The sequence below is a fragment of the Salmo salar genome, chromosome 13 (assembly GCF_965601325.2).
Source record: "Salmo salar chromosome 13, fSalSal1, whole genome shotgun sequence".
In the NCBI taxonomy this organism is placed as follows: Eukaryota; Metazoa; Chordata; class Actinopteri; order Salmoniformes; family Salmonidae; genus Salmo; species Salmo salar.
Genome location: NC_138303.1, coordinates 86,173,362 through 86,197,500, shown reverse-complemented (window position 1 = coordinate 86,197,500; position 24,139 = coordinate 86,173,362). Strand labels below are relative to the sequence as shown.

Below are 24,139 nucleotides of genomic sequence, written 5' to 3'. Positions count from 1 at the left end.
TGCTGTACTGTGGCTATACTGTGGCTGTACTGTGGCTGTACTGTACTGTTATGTGGCTGTACTGTACTGTTATGTGGCTGTACTGTGGCTGTACTGTACTGTTATGTGGCTGTACTGTACTGTGGCTATACTGTGGCTGTACTGTACTGTTATGTGGCTGTACTGTGGCTGTACTGTACTGTTATGTGGCTGTACTGTGGCTGTACTGTACTGTTATGTGGCTGTGGCTGTACTGTGACTGTACTGTACTGTACTGTATTGTACTGTGGCTGTACTGTACTGTATTGTACTGTGACTGTACTGTACTGTGTGTAATTAGTATAATTAGTGTGGATATCAGATGGTGAACATGGTGAGCTGCTCACTGAAATGAGCATTCAACATTCCTCTACACTGAACAGCACAGTTAAATACACCACACACCACAGTTAAATACACCACACACCACAGTTAAATACACCACACACCACAGTTAAATACACCACACACCACAGTTAAATACACCACACACCACAGTTAAATACACCACACACCACAGTTAAATACACCACACACCACAGTTAAATACACCACACACCAGTTAAATACACCACACACACCAGTTAAATACACCACACACCACAGTTAAATACACCACACACCACAGTTAAATACACCACACACCAGTTAAATACACCACACACCAGTTAAATACACCACACACCACAGTTAAATACACCACACACCACAGTTAAATACACCACACACCAGTTAAATACACCACACACCAGTTAAATACACCACAGCACAGTTAAATACACCACACCACAGTTAAATACACCACACACCACAGTTAAATACACCACACACCAGTTAAATACACCACACCACAGTTAAATACACCACACACCACAGTTAAATACACCACACACCAGTTAAATACACCACACCACAGTTAAATACACCACACCACAGTTAAATACACCACACACCAGTTAAATACACCACATCACAGTTAAATACACCACACACCAGTTAAATACACCACACACCAGTTAAAAACACCACACACCAGTTAAATACACCACAGTGCAGCACAGTCAAATAAACTAAGTAATACACTAAATAGCACAGTATACAATATACAGTATTGTACACAGCAGCACAGTATGCATTATACACAATACAGAGGTCAGTGCAATACAGTTAAATACACTAGAAAGCACAGAACAAACACTATGCAGTTGTTCTTCTAGCCCAGCACTAACACAAATGATTCACGCCTAATTAACTAATCATCAAGCCCCTTATTATCTGAATCAGGTGTGTAAGTGCTGGGCTGGGACAAAAATGTGCACCCTCCTGTGACCACATGCGGGACCAGGATTGAACATAATTGCACTCCAGGACAGCATTGTTTAACCTTGACCCAGGACCACCCCAATCAACAAAGGAGACAATGACCTAATCATAATAACAGCACAGCAATCTAGTAATCTCTCTCTGTGCAATGTGGCATCGCTCTGAAACACACCACATCTGCCATACCAATCTATAATCTGCCCAGAGCGGTATACAATCTGAGCAACGCAATCTCTCCCACTCACACACACACGCAAACACATAAACACATACACACTTCCAGCCACACAAACATACATATATAGTTAGCACACATAAACACAAGCACACTTTGAATGATTGGGGAATCCTGAGAAACATGCATGGCTAGCTTGATTATATAAAGGCTCAGATGGGTCAGTGAACTCTGATGTCCTATTGAATGACAGCCCTGCTCCTGTTCAGCCAATAAGCTGTCCCCTCATTCAGCCAATCAGCTATCTGCTCACCTCTCTATTTCAGACCCTCTTACCTGCCTGCTCTGTCCATTCCATGACCTGCTCACTTTCCCCATCTCTTTCTCACTGTCTATCCATCCTCTCTCTTTCTCTACCATAGACAGATCAGAGAGGAGACAATAAGAGGGAGAGAACCCAAGTCTAAAGACTGCTCAGATAGGCCTAATGAAGACAGGGAGATTGAAATTGATTTTGTGTGTGTAAGCTAACACACTATCTGACTATCTGAGCACAGCCCAGTAATTGGATGGTCATTGTAAACAATGGCAGGCGTCTTTCTCCGGAGAGTGTGTGTGTGTTAGTGTGTGTTAGTGTGTGTTAGTGTATGTGATGGACCTAAAGAAGATGTATGTTGGTCTATTTGGGGTTGTGTGTTTGAGCTGGTTGTACCTGAAGGACAGCCAGGATAAATCCTGTGTTAGGAATTGAGTTATCATTATGAAAATGGGTTGTATTTTCTATCCGTATTTAATATGTAAACTGTTTCAGATGACAAAATCAATTTCCCTGAATATATTTCAAACTGACTTTGTTCATAAAATGGTTTAATATGGTTTATGGTCATGGTGTGTGGGTGGAGCCAGTTACTGTAAGGTGTGTGCTAGGAGATATTTCCAAAGAGGTAGTCCTTAATTCTTTCATTTGGCATCAATAATTCCACTTCCAAACAAAACACCTCTCTCTCTCTCTTTCCCTGTTTCTCTTTCCCTCTCTTTCTCCTCCCCTCTCTTCATATCAGGTAATTTAACATAGGGCTGCCTGATTGCTTTTAGCATTAATATTCTAATAAGGCTTGTGTATAAATTAGTAATGCAATCCAGCAACCAGCCTACCTCACCCCTCTCTTCCCCCCCCCCCTCTCTCTCTCTCTCTCTCTCTCTCTCTCTCTCTCTCTCTCTCTCTCTCTCTCTCTCTACTCTCTCTCTCTGTTGCTCTCCGATTAAAATATAAAGTGATGGTGGCATTTGATGCATTGGGAATTAAAACTGATTAGATGAGGGAGATCATGGAAAGGAGGGAAGGGGGAAGAACAGGTGAGAGAGGAGGTGAGAAACCACACAGGAGAGTAGGTTAGGAAAAGCCAGGAAGGAACAGATGCTGTAGGGGAAGGAGGGATAGAGAGTAGAAAGAAGAATGAAGAAGGATAATGAGTGTGTGTGTGTCGCCTGGCCCACTTTACTGTCCGGCCAGGACAGCGGGGGGTTAGAGGGGGTGGGGCAGACTGACCTATTTACCCCCCCACCACCACCACACATCTCATGCCATCCCGTCCCTTGTCGCCAACTCCATCGGACGCATGAGAGCCTGTGATACGCTAATCACTTAGTTAGATGAGTGAGACGATGGAGAGGGAGCATGGATAGAGGACGGAAGAGATGGGAGCTAGATAGAGAGAGAGAGGGGAGTGGGGTTGAGAATAAAGAGAGACACAGAGATCTTTGCATGCAGATTGAGCCGGTCTCTCTTTCCCAACAGAAAGCTAATGAGTGTGTCTGATGAATAGAGGCAGCGGCAACAGATGGCTACGGCCACATGGTGGCCCAGGGAAGATGCCCAGCGCCTCCACCTAGCCCACCTGGCTCACACATTAACCCCTCTACTGCATTGTACCATCATACCTCACTGCAGCACAACCTTACAGCTGACAGTGGACATCATCTAGGTTGTTGTCATACACAAATACCTCTAATTATGATACCGGGATATTAATTATGGTCCCTAGAGATTTGTATGTGTTTTCAAAATCTTCGACTCAAAAAAATAGTATCAGTTAGCTAGATATCCCCCTAGCATATTCTGTTCATTATTACAAACACTTAGAAATGATGAAGATATGTGCATCAATATATCCTCTTCCTGCTTCTCATTCTAAAGATTCTGTCTCTGCAGCTCTGTTGATGTGAGGTCAGGGAGATGGTACTGTACATGTATCTAATTGCCTGTTGGTTGACTTGTGAATTGGCTATATAGTCTCTGGCTGACAGTAGTGGGACCTGGGCCTAGCTGGTCCTGTTGACTGTAGTGGGACCTGGGCCTAGCTGGTCCTGTTGACTGTAGTGGGACCTGGGCCTAGCTGGTCCTGTTGACGGTAGTGGGACCTGGGCCTAGCTGGTCCTGTTGACTGTAGTGGGACCTGGGCCTAGCTGGTCCTGTTGACTGTAGTGGGACCTGGGCCTAGCTGGCCCTGTTGACTGTAGTGGGACCTGGGCCTAGCTGGTCCTGTTGACTGTAGTGGGACCTGGGCCTAGCTGGTCCTGTTGACGGTAGTGGGACCTGGGCCTAGCTCGCCCTGATGACAGTAGTGGGACCTGGGCCTAGCTGGCCCTGATGACTGTAGTGGGACCTGGGCCTAGCTGGCCCTGTTGACTGTAGTGGGACCTGGGCCTAGCTGGTCCTGTTGACGGTAGTGGGACCTGGGCCTAGCTGGCCCTGTTGACGGTAGTGGGACCTGGGCCTAGCTGGTCCTGTTGACTGTAGTGGGACCTGGGCCTAGCTGGTCCTGTTGATGGTAGTGGGACCTGGGCCTAGCTGGCCCTGTTGACTGTAGTGGGACCTGGGCCTAGCTGGCCCTGTTGACGGTAGTGGGACCTGGGCCTAGCTGGCCCTGCTGATAGTAGTGGGACCTGGGCCTAGCTGGCCCTGTTGATGGTAGTGGGACCTGGGCCTAGCTCGCCCTGTTGACGGTAGTGGGACCTGGGCCTAGCTGGCCATGTTGACAGTAGTGGGACCTGGGCCTAGCTGGCCCTGTTGATGGTAGTGGGACCTGGGCCTAGCTGACCCTGTTGACGGTAGTGGGACCTGGGCCTAGCTGACCCTGTTGACTGTAGTGGGACCTGGGCCTAGCTGACCCTGTTGACGGTAGTGGGACCTGGGCCTAGCTGGCCCTGTTGACTGTAGTGGGACCTGGGCCTAGCTGGCCCTGTTGACGGTAGTGGGACCTGGGCCTAGCTGGTCCTGTTGACTGTAGTGGGACCTGGGCCTAGCTGGTCCTGTTGACTGTAGTGGGACCTGGGCCTAGCTGGCCCTGTTGACTGTAGTGGGACCTGGGCCTAGCTGGCCCTGTTGACTGTAGTGGGACCTGGGCCTAGCTGGCCCTGCTGATAGTAGTGGGACCTGGGCCTAGCTGGCCCTGTTGATGGTAGTGGGACCTGGGCCTAGCTGACCCTGTTGACAGTAGTGGGACCTGGGCCTAGCTGACCCTGTTGACTGTAGTGGGACCTGGGCCTAGCTGGCCCTGTTGACTGTAGTGGGACCTGGGCCTAGCTGGCCCTGTTGACTGTAGTGGGACCTGGGCCTAGCTGGTCCTGTTGACTGTAGTGGGACCTGGGCCTAGCTGGCCCTGTTGACTGTAGTGGGACCTGGGCCTAGCTGGTCCTGTTGACAGTAGTGGGACCTGGGCCTAGCTGGTCCTGTTGACCGTAGTGGGACCTGGGCCTAGCTTGCCCTGTTGACTGTAGTGGGACCTGGGCCTAGCTGGTCCTGTTGACAGTAGTGGGACCTGGGCCTAGCTGACCCTGTTGACTGTAGTGGGACCTGGGCCTAGCTGGCCCTGTTGACTGTAGTGGGACCTGGGCCTAGCTGGTCCTGTTGACTGTAGTGGGACCTGGGCCTAGCTGGCCCTGTTGACTGTAGTGGGACCTGGGCCTAGCTGGTCCTGTTGACAGTAGTGGGACCTGGGCCTAGCTGGTCCTGTTGACCGTAGTGGGACCTGGGCCTAGCTTGCCCTGTTGACTGTAGTGGGACCTGGGCCTAGCTGGCCCTGTTGACGATAGTGGCATTGAAGTGTGTCCTACGCATGGGTCTGGCCTGGCTGTCCTGTTATTTTGATGTGCACTTCTTCTCAGTGGTCCCCATCATCCCCTGGCCTAATGGATGTGAGCAGGCCCTGGGTCATTTACAGGCTACATTACAGATCGATCCCCAGCCCGTCCCACCCCTGGGACCCTGCTGGGAGCAGCCTGGTCACTCCCCCTCACATACACCTCCTTGTTCCCCCCTGGTCCAACTGGTCCTATTGTGGCTCTGCAGACAATGAAAAACACATGGGGCAGCCAGTCTCAACCCGCCGTGCTGCCCTCTCACAATCATATCTCCTCACTATGTCATCAACACTGCTGCCCTGCCTCTATTTCTCTGTCCCAGACACACAGCAACGACTGTCAAAGTCTGTAGCTAGTGGTGCGCTAGAGCAGCTGTTCTCCCTATCTACCCCAGAGACAGAGGAGTACTGGAGTAGAATGCAGGAGAGCCTAGGAGAGAAGAAAGGAGGAAGCAGATATACATAGTAAAGGAAATGAGAGAGGGAGGGGACATAGAGAGTTTGTCAATCTGTGTATGTGCACTCAAAGCAAGAATACATGAATTGCTACATTTGTCTGTGACTGCGCTGGTTCTTGTAAACACTGGTCTGACACACACACAATCGCTTTCACAATGTAGCAAGCCACTTAACCCCCGTCTTTTTCTCACTCTTACACACACGCAGACACACACGCACGCACACACACACACACACACACACACACACACACACACACACACACACACACACACACACACACACACACACACACACACACACACACACACACACACACACACACACACACACACACACACACACAATAAACCCATTTTCTGATTTTCTGAGAGTATCTGAACATGGGGAGCTCATTAAACATTAATCCAGGGTGCATTAACGCTGTGTTCAGTGCTGAGCTGTGTTGTGTGGTGGCTCTGTTGTCATGCTCAGGCAAGGTGGGACAGGGACAGAGGGGTGGAGGGGGCGACACACACGTGAGACCCCTGAGGGCCTGTGGAACTAGACCCCATCGACTGTCACAAACAGGCGACAGGTCACCCCCCTTCTTTCTCTCTCTCTCTCTCCATCCATGCTTCCATTTCTCCATCCCTCCACCCTCACCCCTCCCTCTCCATCCCTCCCTCCACTGCTGCCCCGTTCCATGCGGCACATGGCAAGGCCATGGGGGGTAACATCAATGACAATGGGCAAATCAGCCAGCCAACCATACCAACAACACACACATATACACACACTCACTACTATCACATGCAGCCTTTGCTATGTCACACACTACATTACTGAAACATGAAAACATCCACCCTTTAGAACAGCTGTTTGGATTAACAACCAGAGTTACTGGCTACAGTAGCTAAATAGACCCAGAGCCTTATCCTACTGCAGAGTATTGTTTGTTTCCACAACAGATCAGATCATTACAGTCTGTTGCTGCTAAAAGTCTGGAGGAGATTGTAGAGACATCTCTTACTTTCTATTTTCCTCTGTCTGTCTGTCTCCCTGTTTTACCCCTTTCATGTTCGCCCCTGTGTGGTGGGAGGGTAGAGGTGGGTAGAAGAGGGTAAGGGGGGTAGAGAAAGAAGAGGGGGCAGAAACAGATGGGGCGCTGGCAGCCATGTTTGACTCTATCAGACTGACTATATGCACATGGTGTGTTATTTGGCATGAATAAGCTTGTGTGTGTGTGTGTTTGTGTGTGTGAGGGGCACAATAAGGGTAATTATCTCTGCTTGAGAGGCCCAGGGAGGGGGAGAGCAGAGAGACTGAGTCATACAATACCCTGACCACATAAAGCACAGGGCTGACAAGTGTCAGCGATTATTGACTATTTACCCACTACACTCATACACACACGTGTACGAACACACACACACATCCTTTCTGTCTCTTTCTCTCCCAATCTCTCTCTCTCTCTCCCAATCTCTCTCTCTCTCTCTCTCCCAATCTCTCTCTCTCTCTCACACGCACACTCTCACATTCGCTCACTCTCTCACACACACACACACACACACACACACACACACACACACACACACACACACACACACACACACACACACACACACACACACACACACACACACACACACACACACACACACACACAGTATTTGTCTCCCTCCGCTACTGTATAAGTGTTAGTAGTGTGTATGCTACAGCAGTGTATCAGTGTCAATCAGTGTAACAGGGAGAGATGGGACAGGCCCTGCGAGCACATCACTCTGACAGATAGCTGGCCCACTGTCTTACCCTCCAACCCTGGCCCGGCTCACTGTAAGAGAGAGGAAAGACTGTGTGTGTGTTACATCAGAGACATCTTGAACTGCACCCAGAGGCTGTATACCACCAGTCTCCCCCTTCCCACCTCTATTTCATTCACAACGCTAAAGCAGTGTCTTCTGGCCTGGTACAGCACATACTGTAGGAACGTGAGAGAGGTCTGCATTAGTCTATAAGTCAAGGATCATCGAGGAAAGATCAAGAGCCCTGCTACGGTCTATAGGGGGGTAGGGTTTAGAAGGGTAAGGCTACTTTGGGCAAAGAGGGATTTCTCCTTTCTCCCCCTCTCCCCCTCTCCTCTCTTCTTTTGTTTAGGCTAGCTAAAGAGGGATTAGCCCAGGGAGATTACAGCAGACTCTGCTAAGAAATCGTGTTTGAGGAAACAGTTATTCACTTACTAACCAGCTAGCCGCACTGGAGATAGACTTACCCCCATTCTCCTCCCCACTCTCTCCTTCTCTCCTTCTTAGCACCCCCTCTCTCTGTTAGATTTTTTACCTTGTGTCCTAAGCAGGGCTAGACAGATATTCCACATATACTGTATCCCGCAATACATATACTACAGTATACAATACATATACTACAGTATACAATACAGTATATGCACAATAGAAACAGTTTGATGTACCGTACAGTACATTTAATTCTGAGAATTTACATTTTACAATGAGGTCAGGGAAGGAACCCAGTTAAATCTAGAAAATAACATTTATGGAAGTAAATATGGTGTGCTTGCCAGTCTTGAAGTATTTATGGTTGTGACATAGTAGTAGTAATGGTAGTAATAGTGTTTTCATATGCTATGTGTTAGCTATATAGATCTATTTTGAGGTGTTTTGTAGGTGTGTTGTTATTATAGTGGGTTAGTGTAGTAGACTAGAGTGAGTACTATATCATCAGAAGCCATGTTGTGTGTTTTTAAGCTCTGAAAATGTTTTAGTTTGAACATTCTGAAAGATTTGTGGCAGTGTTTTCAATTTAGAATGTTGAAGCCTGCATTCCGCCATTGAAATGAATGGGGATACGACAAGCTTTATAGTTTATGAAGTAAGAATGCTGGCAAAAATCTGTATTGAAGCCATCTAAGTTGAGTCAGTCTGCACATGTCAACGCTGGTGTGGTGTTTGTAGTTGAAACGGATCAAGAATCCACATTTTGCCTTTGAAGTCTATGGAGCTTTTATGCAAATCTAAAACGGTTATAGTTCAAATAGCATCAACAATCTTTTGACAATCGATCTAAGTTGAGTCAATCTGTATATGTCAATGTCGGTTTGGTGTTTGTAGCTTCAAGGGTTCAAGAGCAGTGGCAAATCCAAATACTTCCCATTCAAGCCTATGGAGCTTTTATGCACATTTAAAATGGTTAAAGTTCAAAAAGTATAAATGGTATCAAAAAGCTGTATACAAGCAAACTATTCCAGACTGATCTGCACGTTTTCTAGCTTTAAATGGTTGAAGACTAATTAGAGTGGCCATTTTTACTGTTACTGCAATTGAAATGCATTGGGATTTATGAAACGTGTAAGTAGTATCAAAAAGTATTTTTCAAGCACACTGCGGACTGTTGACCCGGGAAGACCAAAAACATATTTGGGGATCTATCAAGATCACTGGTGGTCAGCCAAGTGCCATGTTCCTACAAGAACACTCAATCAGGTGTATTGATTTCCCTGTCCAGGCAGTCTATTAGCTGTTCAACCCCACATAGAGGCCATGGCAACATGGCAGCTAGCTGATTGATGTGAGTGGGTGGGAGGGCACTGGGAAGTGAGGACAGAGGACAAGTACATGAGAGATCACACAGGAGGAGGGAATGCGAGGGAAAGTGAGATTGAGTGTGTGTGTGTAGTTAGTTATGGATTAGTGTGTACATTGGATTTGATTTGTGGTTTGTGTGTGGTTTTGTTAGTTTGTGTGTGGTTTTTAAACGGCGTGTGCGTGCGTGTGTGTCCGTGTGTGAGTGTTCATGCGCACGTGCGTGTGTGTAAGCGGGTGAATAATTGAAGGTATCTGAGGTGTGTTTGTGTTCTCTTTAACCCCAAACCACAGACAAGACAGCTCTCAATAATTCAGGGTAAGAAGAGATGATACAGAGCAGCTGGGTAGGTAGGCCTTTTGTGACTCTAGAACAGTGAAAACTCCCAGTCTCTAACCTCACATGCTGTCCGTGTTTGTGTGTCCTGTTGTTTACACCTACTGTAGACAGTAGCACATTCTCTGAACGTTCTACTGTATGTTGGAGTTGTTGTCTATGTTTGCTCCACTTATTCTATGTCCTAGTTGTGGCCTGTGTGTGTGTGTGCTCAGACGGGTGTGTTGTCTGTGGGGGATTTGAGGCCTGTCTCTGGTCGATGAGTGCCTCGCACCGATGTCCATGCAATCTCAATTGATCTACCGTGTTTTTGTGTTTGTGTGTGTGTGAGAGAGATCGAGAGAGAGGTAGAAAGAAAGAGAGAGAGAGAGAGAGAGAGAGAGAGAGAGAGAGAGAGAGAGAGAGAGAGAGAGAGAGAGAGAGTTTTTTGAGTTTTTATAAAACCTTTATTTTCTACTCAATTGTTAACATTAATAATGACATACTGTCTTTTCAGAAATGAAACACCAAATGTAATTCCTAAAAAAAAGACAAAAATACACAAAAAAGACAAAAATAACAAAAAAAATTAAAAATTTAAAAACTAAAGAACCTATACATTCAACTTATTTCTCCAACAAAAAATAATTTCCCCTCCTCTACAAAACAAAGCGCTCCTTCGTATGCCCACTTCTCCTCAAACAATGGGAGATCTTTTACAGCTGAGTAGAACTCAAAATCCACTTTTATTCTTATTTTCACTAATCCTTTAAAAACACATCTTACATCCTGCCCATATCCCGTTTCTATCTTATGTTTCCTACTCAGAAAAATGGACATCTTTGCTTGTCCCAAAATAAAATTTAACAGTTGACATTTTCTTTTCTGTTGCTTTCTATATTGAAACCCCAAAATAAAAACAGTGTTATTGAAAATCTCCCCTACAGCTTTAAACAAAGACTCCAGCATCTCCAAGAGAGGTTTTATCCTCTCACACTCCATAAAACAGTGAAAAATGGTTTCTCTTATATTACAAAAAGGACATCCATCTCCAACATCTGAGTTAATAACAGATACAAAAGCATTAACTGCAATGATGCCATGCAAAACCCTCCATTGCATATCACCAGTACCCTTTTGTAACGGTGGCTTGTACAGTGCTCTCCATGCTGGCTTTACCTTGTCATCAATGCCCAATTTTACCCTCCATGGAGTGTCTTTTCTAGTTTTCAATTTATCTTTATTCAACACCTTGACACACCCCCTATATAAGTCTTTCCCATTCACCTCATCCAAACCCACCTCTTCCAACCCTCTCAAATCCAGTAATATCGCCTTTCTTTCTGACTCTGGGATATTTGGTGTAATCCCTAGTCTTGGAAATGAGACGTCTTCATCTTGTACCTTCTTCTTGTGGCTATGAAGCATATCCCACTCTTCTGCTGACAAAGCCTTCCTGCAGCTTCCCAGCAGTTGTCCTACCATCCTTTCCGACCTCACCCCCAAATGTTCAGCCACCCGTCTTCCATCCATTAAGGCGGGCCCAGCCATGGCCATTAACTGTTTTAAGGTGATGATTTTGCCCTTCACCAGAATCTTGGAAAAATGTGGAACAGCTGCAGTTGTGCAATCAAGTCTTGCCCCATACACCAGAGGTTCCTCCAACAGCCAATGCACTGACTCCGCTGAAGTTCGTCTGGACACCTTCATTATGCTCCACACCCTAAGAAGGCCTCTGTAAAACGGAGGTATTCCCTCCCTAGAAATCTGGCTACTATCAACCAAAAATAAAGCTTTCTTTAAACCTAATCCTCCAACCTGCTGTAATACAAGACCTGCCACCCCTCTCCAAACCACTTTTTCCGGTCCATAAAGCAACCTTTGAATAAACTGAAACCGGAAAGCAGCAGCCCTACTAGCAAGATGTACAAGACCTTGTCCCCCCTCCTCTTTTGACAAATACAAAACACTTTGTGGAACCCAGTGATATTTATCCCAAAAGAAATCCACAATTATTGCCTGTATCTTAGCCAGAAGGCCAGATGGTGGTTCTAAAACTGACAACCGATGCCACAGTGCAGAGGCAATCACATTGTTAACTATAATAGTGCGCCCCCTATATGACATACGAGATAGCAACCAACGCCATTTCCTTATCCTCCCTTCCACCATTTCAACCACCCCAATCCAATTTTTTTCCATAGTCCCCTCATCTCCCAGGTACACTCCAAGATACTTAAAACCTCCCTTACACCATTCCAGCCCCCCTGGCAAAGCCATGATCCCTCCAGACCATTCTCCAATCTGTAAAGCACAACTCTTTTCCCAATTTACCTTTGCAGAGGATATTCCCCTAAAACGATCAACCATTAGACTCAAACTATCCACCTCCGCTTGATTTTTCACTAAAACAACTACATCATCAGCATAGGCTGAGAGACGAATAGGAGGAATATCCCTTGAAAGGTACACCCCCTCAATGCGACTTCTAATGCTATTTAGTAATGGCTCTATAGCAATGGCATATAACATTCCCGACAAAGAACATCCCTGCCTAATACCTCTACACACTTTAAAAGGAGCACTCAAACCACCGTTAACTTTCAATACACTTTCAATGTCACCATATATCACCTCTATCATGGCAATAAAACCAGAGCTGAACCCAAACGCCTCCAAAGTGTGCCATAAATATTGATGTTCAACTCGGTCAAATGCCTTTTCCTGATCAATTGAAATTAGACCAGCATCCAACCCAATAGCCCTAGAGACGTCCAAAAAATCACGAATCAGAGAAATGTTATCCCCTATCTGCCTGCCAGGCACACAGTAGGACTGGTCCGTATGTATGATCTGCCCCATCACCTCCCTCAACCTGTTGGACAAAGCCTTTGACAGGATCTTATAATCAGTGCACAATAAAGCCACCGGCCTCCAGTTCTTCACCTCCCTAGGGTCACCCTTTTTGGGCAGTAGGGTGAGGACAGCCCTTCTGCAGCTTATTGGTAGTAACCCTCCGGTTAAACTATCATTAACTACTGCTAGCCAATCCTCTCCCAACATAGCCCAAAAAGACTTTAAAAAATCAACGGGAAGCCCATCAATGCCTGGTGCCCTTCCATTTTCCATGCCTTTTAATGCAGTGTATAACTCCTGCAAAGACAATGGTTGCTCAAGCTCAACCTGAGCTTCTGCAGCCACCTGTGGGAGTCCATCAAGGAACTGCTGTGTCACTTTTTTATCCTCTTTGTACTCACACTTGTAGAGCTCAGCATAGAACTCTACTGCCCTCTTTCTAATTTCACTAGGTCTAGTGAGCTCTTGTCCAACAGCAGATTTTAGACAATGAATCATTTTTCTTTGTCCATTCTTTTTCTCTAAACCAAAGAAAAATTTGGATGAGGCATCCATTTCAGAGATTCCCTGAAACTTACTTCTCACCAATGCCCCCTGTGCTCTGATACCCAGCAGGTCTGCCAATGCAGCTTTTTTCCTCTTGAGGGCCTGAGTGTGGCCTCGATCTCCTGTGGTCTCAACCAACGTCATGAGTTCCACTATTTCAGTCTCTAGGGCTTTCATTGATCTGGTGATATCCTTGGTGACATTCCTCGTGTATTGCTTACAGAATTGTTGAATCTGGATTTTCCCTATATCCCACCACTGTTGAAGGGATACAAAACTGGCCTTTTGAGACCTCCACCTCTCCCAGAAAAAACTAAAACATTTCCTGAAGTGAGCATCACTCAATAAAGTTATGTTAAAATGCCAGTATGCGCTTTTAGGTTTTACATCGTTAATGAACACCACCTCTGTTATTAAACAATGATCAGAAAAACCCACTGGGGTTATCACACTTGATTTACAGACCTGAGATTGATGCTCAAAACAATAAAACCTATCTAACCTGGCCATAGAGATGGTGTTCTCTCTCACATGCACCCAGGTATACTGCCTTGTGCCTCCATGTTGACTCCGCCAAATATCACACAGTTCATTTGTTACAATGAGACGTTTTAAAAAAGTCCTTGAGGCTATATGAGGTTCTTTGTGATTTCTATCTAAATCACTGACTGTGCAGTTAAAATCCCCAGCAATAAATAAATAATCTTCATTGTTACATTTCTCAATGGTATTTGATAATGTCTCTAAAAAGCATACCCTCTCAACTGCCACCACTGGGGCATATACATTTATCAGACACATAGTGATGTTTTCATACCTTACTCTAACTTTTAATAACCTCCCCTCAACTACCTCTTCAACCTCATATGACAAAGGCAAAAACCCTTTTGAGAACAAGATGGCCACACCCCCACTTTTTGAGTTTTTATGACTACACACCACTGTCCCCCCCCACTCCTGTTGCCACATAACTTCATTTTCCAAATTACTATGCGTTTCTTGTAGAAAAATTATGTCACTTCCCTTTCCCCTAATTAACTCATACACTATGGCTCTTTTTTTAACGTCTCTTGCCCCATTTACGTTTAAAGAAGAAATCTTAAAACTGCTCATGGATGAAAAAAAAATACAGAGGAATACCCAGAAACCACATCTCTTTACATACTTAAAGCTGCGATTGAACTCTTTCATTTTCTTTAGAATTTTCATCACTTATCACTCTCGTGACCACTTTCTTGAGTCTAGCAATTTCAGGGCTTGTCAAACTTCCCCCTGTTATTTTTGACATCAGAAACTTTGCTGATTCAATAAACAATTCACTTTCAGGGAAAAAATCTGTTACATTATAATCCTGCATATATTTCTTCCCTTTTGTCAACTTCAGAAATTGACGTACCTTCTCAATCCCATACCTCCCTTCCACCCCATTTATCTCACTATTTTGTTGTGACGCGTCAGATGACTCACTCTCGCTATCCTCCCCAGAAGAAAACTCCATCTCTACAATCTGTTTATCTTCAAATGAATTATTAATCTCTACCTTCCTCTTGGAATTAGACCCTTCACCACCCCTTACATTCTTCCTCTTACTTCTCGGTACTTTGAAAACAGCTGCTTCCTTTTCCATTATTTCAATCTCCTCTTGACCTCCAATTTCATTTTCCAGCACCACCTCAGCGACGGCAGTCGCAATCTCACCGACTGTTTCCCCTCCCTCTTTGTTCTGATCTACCACAATTGCCCCCGTATCCACAATGCCTTCCTCTCCTACTTTTCCTACCACATCTGCCCACCTTCTCCCTTCCCCTGCACCCTTAGCATGTTCATCCCTTCGCGGTGGTGCGTTAGCTGCACCGGCACTAGAGCTGCTACCGGGCTCTGCGTGCTCATTCTCGGGACAATTACGCACCAAATGCCCCTCTCTTCCACAGCCAAAGCATTTCATTGATTCAGTAGAAGCGTAGAAGACATAATCAAATCCATCAATCTTAAAACTGAATGCTAAATTCAGTTCATCAGTGTCCTTTTTTAAAATCATATGCACTTGTCTCCTATGAGACACGACATGTTTCAGCAACGGAGATTTGCATCCAAAAAGAACCTTCTTTATTGTTGATACAATTTGACCATGACGAGATAACTCTCGCTCCAACACTTCATCTCTAACAAATGGTGGCACGTTAGAAAGTATAACTTTCTTTGCCGGATTCATAAGCGGAAATACCGGTGTCTGTGTCTCCCGCAACACAACACCACTCTCAACTATCGTATTCACCTTTTCAATGGAATCTAAGAATATCACTACAGCGCTATTCATCCTTGAGGCTGATTTGATACTATCACACCCAATGATAGCACCCACTGCCAAGCTACATTCTTCCACTGAAACCCCGGCCGCAGCAGGAATCTTTACTCCATGTCGCCGACTAAGTTTTTCAAACTCCAAACTTCCGCGAGTGGCCATTGCAACCAGCCCCACCCGCTGGTTGTGCCCTCGCGAAAACCAACCTCAACGATCCCACCACCCCTATACGTGCTTAGTGATATTTTAGACAAGATACCCTTAAAACAACTAAACTAATCAACACACATATATATATATATATATATATATATATATATATATATATATATATATATATATACACACACCAAAAACCAATAGAGTGAAGATAATTCCAGTCGCTCTCACAATCACTCCTGCTTCACGACTCACTCCCAGCATGCACTCCAACGAGAGAGAGAGAGAGAGAGAGAGAGAGAGAGAGAGAGAGAGAGAGAGAGAGAGAGAGAGAGAGAGAGAGAGAGAGAGAGAGAGAGAGAGAGAGAGAGAGAGAGAGAGAGAGAGAGAGAGAGCTGTCCCTCCTGGCTGGGTTGAGACACTCCTCTGCCACCAGCGCTCTAATAGGGAGGGACCAGTCAGCTCACTCAGTGCAGCTAATGCAGCCAACTGCCCCAGTCCATGGGCTACGCCAGAGCACAGTGCAACTGACACACACACACACTGACACATACCATGTGGCCATCTCTCTCTGTTTCTCTTCATTTAAAACAAGGAGGAGAAAGGGGCAAAGGCCAGTGACTGTGGGATGATTTTACTTACTGAGATTTCTTATTCCTGAAGTGTGTGTGTATTTGTGTGTGAAAGGGGTACTGTACGTTTGAGGATATATGTGAATTTTCTACTGCTATGGCAAATATATATGTATTGTTTCCATTTTGGTGTATGTGAGTGTGTGTGTGTGCATGCGTGTTTGCGTGCCGATGTGTGTGTTGTCAACTGTTGTTGCTCATATAGGAAGGGAATGCATAGGAGTGTGTGTGTGTGCGTGTGTGTGTGCGGTCGCTCTCTCCAGGGGTTCACATTAGTACTGTCATCCCAGATGTCACCAGGCACATGAAACACACATCATAAATGATCCCTGTTTTCACCTCTGTCTCTCTGTTTATAGGTCTGCTTTATATATCCATACTCTGTCTGTTACTAGGTGTATATAAGGTCCCTGTAGTCTTCTACACTGTAGCCAGTTTGTCTGTGTCTATAGTGGTCTGCGGGGACACTGTAAACCTGTATTAGTTTTCTGTACAGTTTTCTTCTCTGTGTCCCTGATTAGGTATTTTTAAGGTAGTACATACACTGAGTATACAAAACATTAAGAACACCTGCTCTTTCCATAACAGACTTTCCAGGTGAATCCAGCTGAAAGCTATGATCCTTTATTGATGTCACCTCTTAAATCCAGTTCAATCAGTGTCGATGAAGGGGAGGAGACAGGTTAAAAAAGGATTTTAATCCTTGAGACATGGATTGTGTGTGTGTGTGCCATTCACAGGGTGAATGGGCAAGACAAAAATGTAAGTGCTTTTGAACGGGGTATGGTAGTAGGTACCAGGCATAGCAGTTTGTGTGAAGAACTGCAGCGCTGCTGAGTTTTTCACGCTCAACCGTTTCCTGTGTGTATCATCAAAGGTCCACCACCAAAAGGACATCCAGCCAACTTGACACAACTGTGGGACACATTGGAGTCAACATGGGCCAGCATCCCTGTGAAACGCTTTTGACACCTTGTAGAGTCCATGCCCCGACCAATTGAGGCCGTTCCGAGGGCAAAAGGGCAGGGGCTGCAAATGTCATTTTAGGAAGATGTTCCTAATGTTCAATGTACTCAGTGTATGCCCCTGGCCTATAGTTTCTACAGTATAGTGGTTTACAGGGACGTTGTGTATATGTAATGTTTTCCTGTACATTGGCCTATTAGTCTATGTTTGGAGTCTCTGTCTCCTCCCTAGTGTTTACTGTTTAAAGTCACACTGGGCAAATTGGGACAGAGCGGCAAGTGGAGCAGAAGAGACGCGCTCCCAATGTAGTGGAAACAACTGGACTGTACCCTTTCCCTCTGTCTGTCCCCGTCTATCTATCTCCCTCCGTCTCTCCTCCTCTCCCTCTCTGTCTCCTCCACTTATACACTGTTACCCCCTCTATCCCACCATCCTCCTCCTCTTCATTGCTCATTGTAAATGTCAGTAGTGTTAGAGAAGGGAGACTGGGGGTTTGTATGGAGGTCACAGTCTCATCAACATACAGAATAGAGGAGAGGAGAGAGGGAGGGAAGGAAGGAGGAAAGAAGAAAGGATTGAGAAATTAGATAAACAGTCAGGATTAGTTAGGGGAGAGGACAGCGGTTATAGGACAAGACGGTGAAGCGTGGCTTTTTAATGAAAATATGACAAACCTTGTGTCTCTCTCTCTCTCTTTCCAACCCCCAGAGGGAGAGAGAGGGAGACAGAGGGAGACAGAGGGAGACAGAGGGAGTGAGAGGGAGACAGAGGGAGACAGAGGGAGAGAGACAGAGGGAGACAGAGGGAGAGAGACAGAGGGAGAGAGAGGGAGAGAGAGAGAGGGAGACAGGGAGACAGAGAGAGGGAGACAGAGGGAGAGAGAGAGAGGGAGACAGAGGGAGACAGAGGGAGAGAGAGGGAGGGAGACAGAGGGAGGGAGACAGAGGGAGACAGAGGGAGACAGAAGATTTGGATATTCCTCATTCATTCTGTAGATATGACTGATAGTGGTTCTGCGTTACTTCCGAAATTACTGAACTGTGTGGTCATGCTAACAAAGCACCTTTTGTGAGCTAGATGGAAAGGGGCGGGGCTAACACGGCACGATTAGTTGTAACACATCAGTGGTGCCAATAAAGCTGCTTTGAATGTGAATTGAGCGGAGTGAAGAGGGCACCATTGATAAATGGTGTGGGGGAGAATAGAAGCCAGGGAAGTGTATATATTTAATTGTCTGACACCTGCTACTACTTCAGCCTTTTAATGCATGCATGAGAAAGAAGGGAGGGAGGGAAGAGAGAGAGAAAGAGAGAGAGTGTTGTGGGGTCTCGTTTTGAATTCAGGCACAGCACCCCTATTCTATTCCATTCATGGGTTAGTATAGCCTTGTGGATATGGTAACAATAAGAGTGGAGCATAGTAACATGTGGATGAGCTGTTATCTACTCCAGCCTTGGCTCAGCTCTCTTCTCCTATTCTCTTTCCATTCACCTCTAGATGACTAGGTGAGGCAGTCAGGGCAGAGGCCAGAGGACTGGGCTTGAAATCACTGGATCTTCATTTTAGTGCTAGTGAATGGTGCTGATTCAGTTGCTTGATTCACTTTCTATTGAAGTGATTCACTGTCAGTGGTGCTGATTTCAGTAGGTTGATTCACTCTCTTTTGGAGTGATTCTCTGTCCATGGAGCTGATTCAGTCAGTTGATTCACTCTATGAAAGTCACTCTGTGATTCTCTGTCCATGTTGTGGATTTATTTGATCCTGTTTTTTAATAGCTGCGCTCTAAAAATGAGGGGTTCAACAAGAGTTTTTCTAAGATCCTCAAAGTTCTTCAAAGAACCTTAGGGTTCTTGGCACTGAAAATGGCCCATAAAAGTTATTCTAAGAACCTCATAGGAGGTGGGGTTCAGTGAGAAACCTCCTTAATTGGTGGGGGTTCTTGCAGGAACCTAACTGCCCAACTGAAACATTTGGATTTGAAAGGACAGCAGGTGCGGGCACTTAACGGAAAAATTTAAAGATCTCCTCAATTTAAGTTAAGGTTTGTCCCTTGTATGATCTACATTGATATTGTTTTATGATGATACCATCTATATTTTCATATTTGTGCAAATCTTTCTAAAACAGAAAATGGACACAATTCAATGGATATGAATCAACAAAGAGGTAAGAATATGTAGGCTATAAGATATGTTGAAGGCTAGCTGTATTGGGTGCTGATGACTGACCTGCTCACTTTTGTGTCTGTCTGCAGGTACACAGACAAGGAGGCATACAAAGTTATGTCAATTGGTATTGGTATGTTATGCAGATCACATTTACCATCCTCCTCCCTTACCTCTTCAATGAAAATCCCACAGGCCTCTACATTATGGATAAGGTACTGTATGTGTATGAAAACCATTATCAAAACAGTTTTTTTCATTCAGTAAAATTACTGTTTTGTTAATCATCTGTATAATTATATTTTTGGGGGATTCCCAGACTTCACCCTCTCTACACCTCTGATGAATATAACAGGAAACCTGTTTGATCACCATGCACTGCAAAATCATTCTGGCTATGGATACAGAGAACATCAACACATTAACATCAACACACCAGAGGATATACCCATTGGACTTGGGCCTCTGCTGGGAGTCTACCTCATATTTGGATTTTTTCAATTCTGCTTTGCCACTAAAATCATAATAAACACTGACAACTAAAATATTGTGTTATTGTTGTTATTGTTATGCATATTATTATTATTATTAATAATAATAGGGGAGGGGGTAGTTCAAAAATGTGCCCCAAAAGTTTCTTCAAAAGGTTCTTAGAGGATCCATTAAAAGGGGTTCTTTGAAGAACTTATAGGGGTTCCCCCACAGTTTCAATTTGAAGAACCCATAAAGGATACTCCAAGAACCTTTTATTTTGAGTCTGTAGGGCTAGTGTTTTCCTATGCTATTGTAAACCTGCCAAGGCGCGCGCGGGGGTGGTGTGTGTGTGTGTGTGTGTGTGTGTGTGTGTGTGTGTGTGTGTGTGTGTGTGTGTGTGTGTGTGTGTGTGTGTGTGTGTGTGTGTGTGTGTGTGTGTGTGTGTGTGTGCATATTCCAGTACTGCAGAGTGAATGTCTCCTGAATCTGCTCAGTTTCTTCTTTCTTTCTTCTCTCAGTGACAGTCCCTCCTCTATGATCCCTTGTTCCTCCCCCTCTCTCTTCTCACCTTCTCTCACCCTCTTCCCTTCCCTCCAACTCTCTCTCTGTTGGCGAAGAGAGGCAGGGGAAGTCAGATAGACAGTGATATCTAATGACAAACTGTGACACTCCTACGTCCATGAAAAAATAAGCCCATCCTTTTTTAAATTTAAAGGACCCAGCTCTCTCCAATCATTTACCCAATGCCAAGCTGCCTGGCTGAACTTTCACCCTCTAGTGTGTGCGTGTGTGCGTGCGTGTGTGCGTGCGCGTGTGTCAGTGCCTCTGTCTGTTTGCTTACACTGAAAGGGGGGAGGGGCGGTCGAGTGACTGCACCCCAAACATCGTCACAGAAGCACCCGCAGGATGGCAAGCAGCCCCTAGCAACAGGGAGAGAGGGAAGAAAGTGCGAGAGTGGGAGGGAGGGGGAAAGACGCAGAACATCAATAAATAATGGCCCCAGTGAGGAGGTGGAAATATGGGCCTCGTTAGCTGTGTGCCTCTGCCTTCATTTGCATGTGAGGAAACGAGGCTGACTCAAAGACTCTTACACACACTCACACACATACACACTGGCTCAGACCCACACCCTACGCAACCGGCGCTACACAAATCACACACTGTTTCTATGTCTCTATTTCTCTGTCTCTCTCTCTCTCTCTCTCTCTCTCTCTCCCTCTCATACAGTTGCTTTTCCTATATCTCTGTCCCTATTTTTGTCTAAAAAAATGTTTCTCCCTCTCCTCTCACCCCTCATATAGCCCTCCCAGGTTGTGCCTGCTACCAAACTGCAGGTCTATAGGTTTGTAATGGAATCCAGGCTCACTTGAAAGCAGTATGATTTTGACAGTGTAGCCCACCAGTGTAGGCCTTCCTGTGCTGTGTTTGACAACAAGGCCTGAGCTCAGCAGTCTAACCCAGATAATTACAGTATCCACTGACACACATACACACGGAACATGCCCACACTTTAAAATGTTCCCCTCACACATATAGACACACATACAGTATGCGTGAACATACACACATATGAACAAGCGCACACACACTCTCACTTTTCTTCTCCTACTCTTTCTTCTTTTGCTCCACCCTTATTCCCTTTAATCTTTTACACCCTGCTTGTTCTCTGCTAACCTAGTATATCATTGACTGACAAGCCCAACCGAGAACAACAGGCCTGCGGGTGGGTAGCAGAGTGAATGTGGTGAACTGGCTCTTAATCTAGTGCATCACTTCAGCTCCATTCTCAGTTTATCCAGTCAAGTCAGCATGAATAAAAGCTTGGGGAGTACAGTGATTTAGCAATTAATATTTTACTCTGTCTGCCACTCTGCTTAACAACAGAGAGAGAGAGAAAGAGATTGTGTGAAAGGGGGAAAATGTTAAGGAGGATATATCACGAGAGATGGTTCAAGATAGAGGGATTGAATAAACAAGAGAAACAATTAAGATGGGTGGATAGTGGAGGAGATCATGTGATTAAAAGGTGTCTCCATGGCACAGCACTTCTTAGATCTTTTGTTTATGGATATCTCTCTCTCTCTAGCTCAATCCCTCTTGCTATCTCTCCCATTCCCCCCCTCTCTCTCTCTCTCTCTCTCTCACTCTCTCTCTCTCTTTCTCTCTCTCTCTCTCTCTCTCTCTAGCTCAATCCCTCTTGCTATCTCTCCCATTCCCTCCCCCCCCCCCTCTCTCTCTCTCTCTCTCTCTCTCTAGCTCAATCCCTCTTGCTATCTCTCCCATTCCCCCTCTCTTGTTCTCTCTCTCTCTAGCTCAATCCCTCTTGCTATCTCTCCCATTCCCCCCCTCTCTCTCTCTCTAGCTCAATCCCTCTTGCTATCTCTCCCATTCCCCCTCTCTTGTTCTCTCTCTCTCTAGCTCAATCCCACTTGCTATCTCTCCCATTCCCCCCCTCTTGCTATCTCTCCCATTCCCCCCCCCTCTCTCTCTCTCTCTCTCTCTCTCTAGCTCAATCCCTCTTGCTATCTCTCCCATTCCCCCTCTCTTGTTCTCTCTCTCTCTAGCTCAATCCCTCTTGCTATCTCTCCCATTCCCCCTCTCTCTCTCTCTCTAGCTCAATCCCTCTTGCTATCTCTCCCATTCCCCCTCTCTTGTTCTCTCTCTGTCTAGCTCAATCCCACTTGCTATCTCTCCCATTCCCCCCCCTCTTACTATCTCTCCCATCCCCCCCCTCTCTCTCTCTCTCTCTTCCTCTAGCTCAATCCCACTTGCTATCTCTCCCATTCCCCCCCTCTTGCTATCTCTCCCATTCCCCCCCCCCTCTCTCTCTCTCTCTCTCCCTCTAGCTCAATCCCTCTTGCTATCTCTCCCATTCCCCCCCCCCTCTCTCTCTCTCTCTCTCTCTCTTCCTCTAGCTCAATCCCTCTTGCTATCTCTCCCATTCCCCTCTCTCTCTTGCTCTCTCTCTCTATCTCTCGCTCCCTCTAGTTTTCTCTATTTATCTCTCTCTCTATCTCTCTTACTCGCTTGCTCTCTTTATCTCTATCTCTCTTTATCTCTCTCCCTCTCTGTTTGTCTGTCAGTGTGTTGTGACAGTGTGGCGTGTCAGTGTTATGGGAGTTGAAATCTTAAAGTGCACATTATCCTGTAAGGATTAATTCAGGGGTGCAAACAAAGGCTGACTGTAAAATTACAGCCTACGCTGCGACTGTGCCACTACCCTCCACACACACATTGTCTGTTAGCCTGCTGCTAGCCCCCTAGTACACACACACACACACACACACACACACACACACACACACACACACACACACACACACACACACACACACACACACACACACACACACACACACACACACACACACACACACACACACACACCGCTTGTGTACACACACACACACAACATAGAGAAAGAGAGAGAGAGAGAGAGAGAGTCATACACACTCTACCCTCCACCTGTGCTGTCTGTCAGCCAACTACCGTGCAGATGTACACACTACCCTCTATACACACACACCCTCTACCCTCTACCCTCCACACACACACCCTCTACCCTCTACCCTCCACACACACACCGTCTACCCTCCACACACACACTCTCTACCCTCCACACACACACCCTCTACCCTCCACACACACCCTCTACCCTCCACACACACATAATCTGGTGATAAACACACAGTTACACATGAATGCTCTAATTGTGCTCCAGCTGTTGGACTATAGCCGGGAGCCTCTGCAGTGAACCCAGGTGAGAGAGAACGAGTAGAGGAAGAACAGTGTGTGTATGTGTGTATGCGCACATGTGTGTGAGTATGTGTTCATACATAGGACAGTGTTAACATTTCCCAAATTGGCAAATGCTCATTAAAATGGTGCCCTCCCTCTCCTCTACCCCTCCAATAATTGGGCAGGGTCTGCCAGATTGGTATAGGCTGAAAATAGGGCACAGCCTGGCAGGGTACATCACACACTGACACACGAACCAGACCTGGGCTCATCTTGCTGTGTTCTATAA

At 45.8% G+C, this 24,139-nt stretch overlaps 1 protein-coding gene across 6 annotated transcripts in view; it reads left to right on the top strand.

Moving 5' to 3' along the window:
* Positions 1–24,139, top strand: part of LOC106567837 (cell adhesion molecule DSCAML1) — a 91,115-nt gene that overhangs the window by 29,355 nt on the left and 37,621 nt on the right. The gene's annotated exons all lie outside the window — the stretch shown is intronic.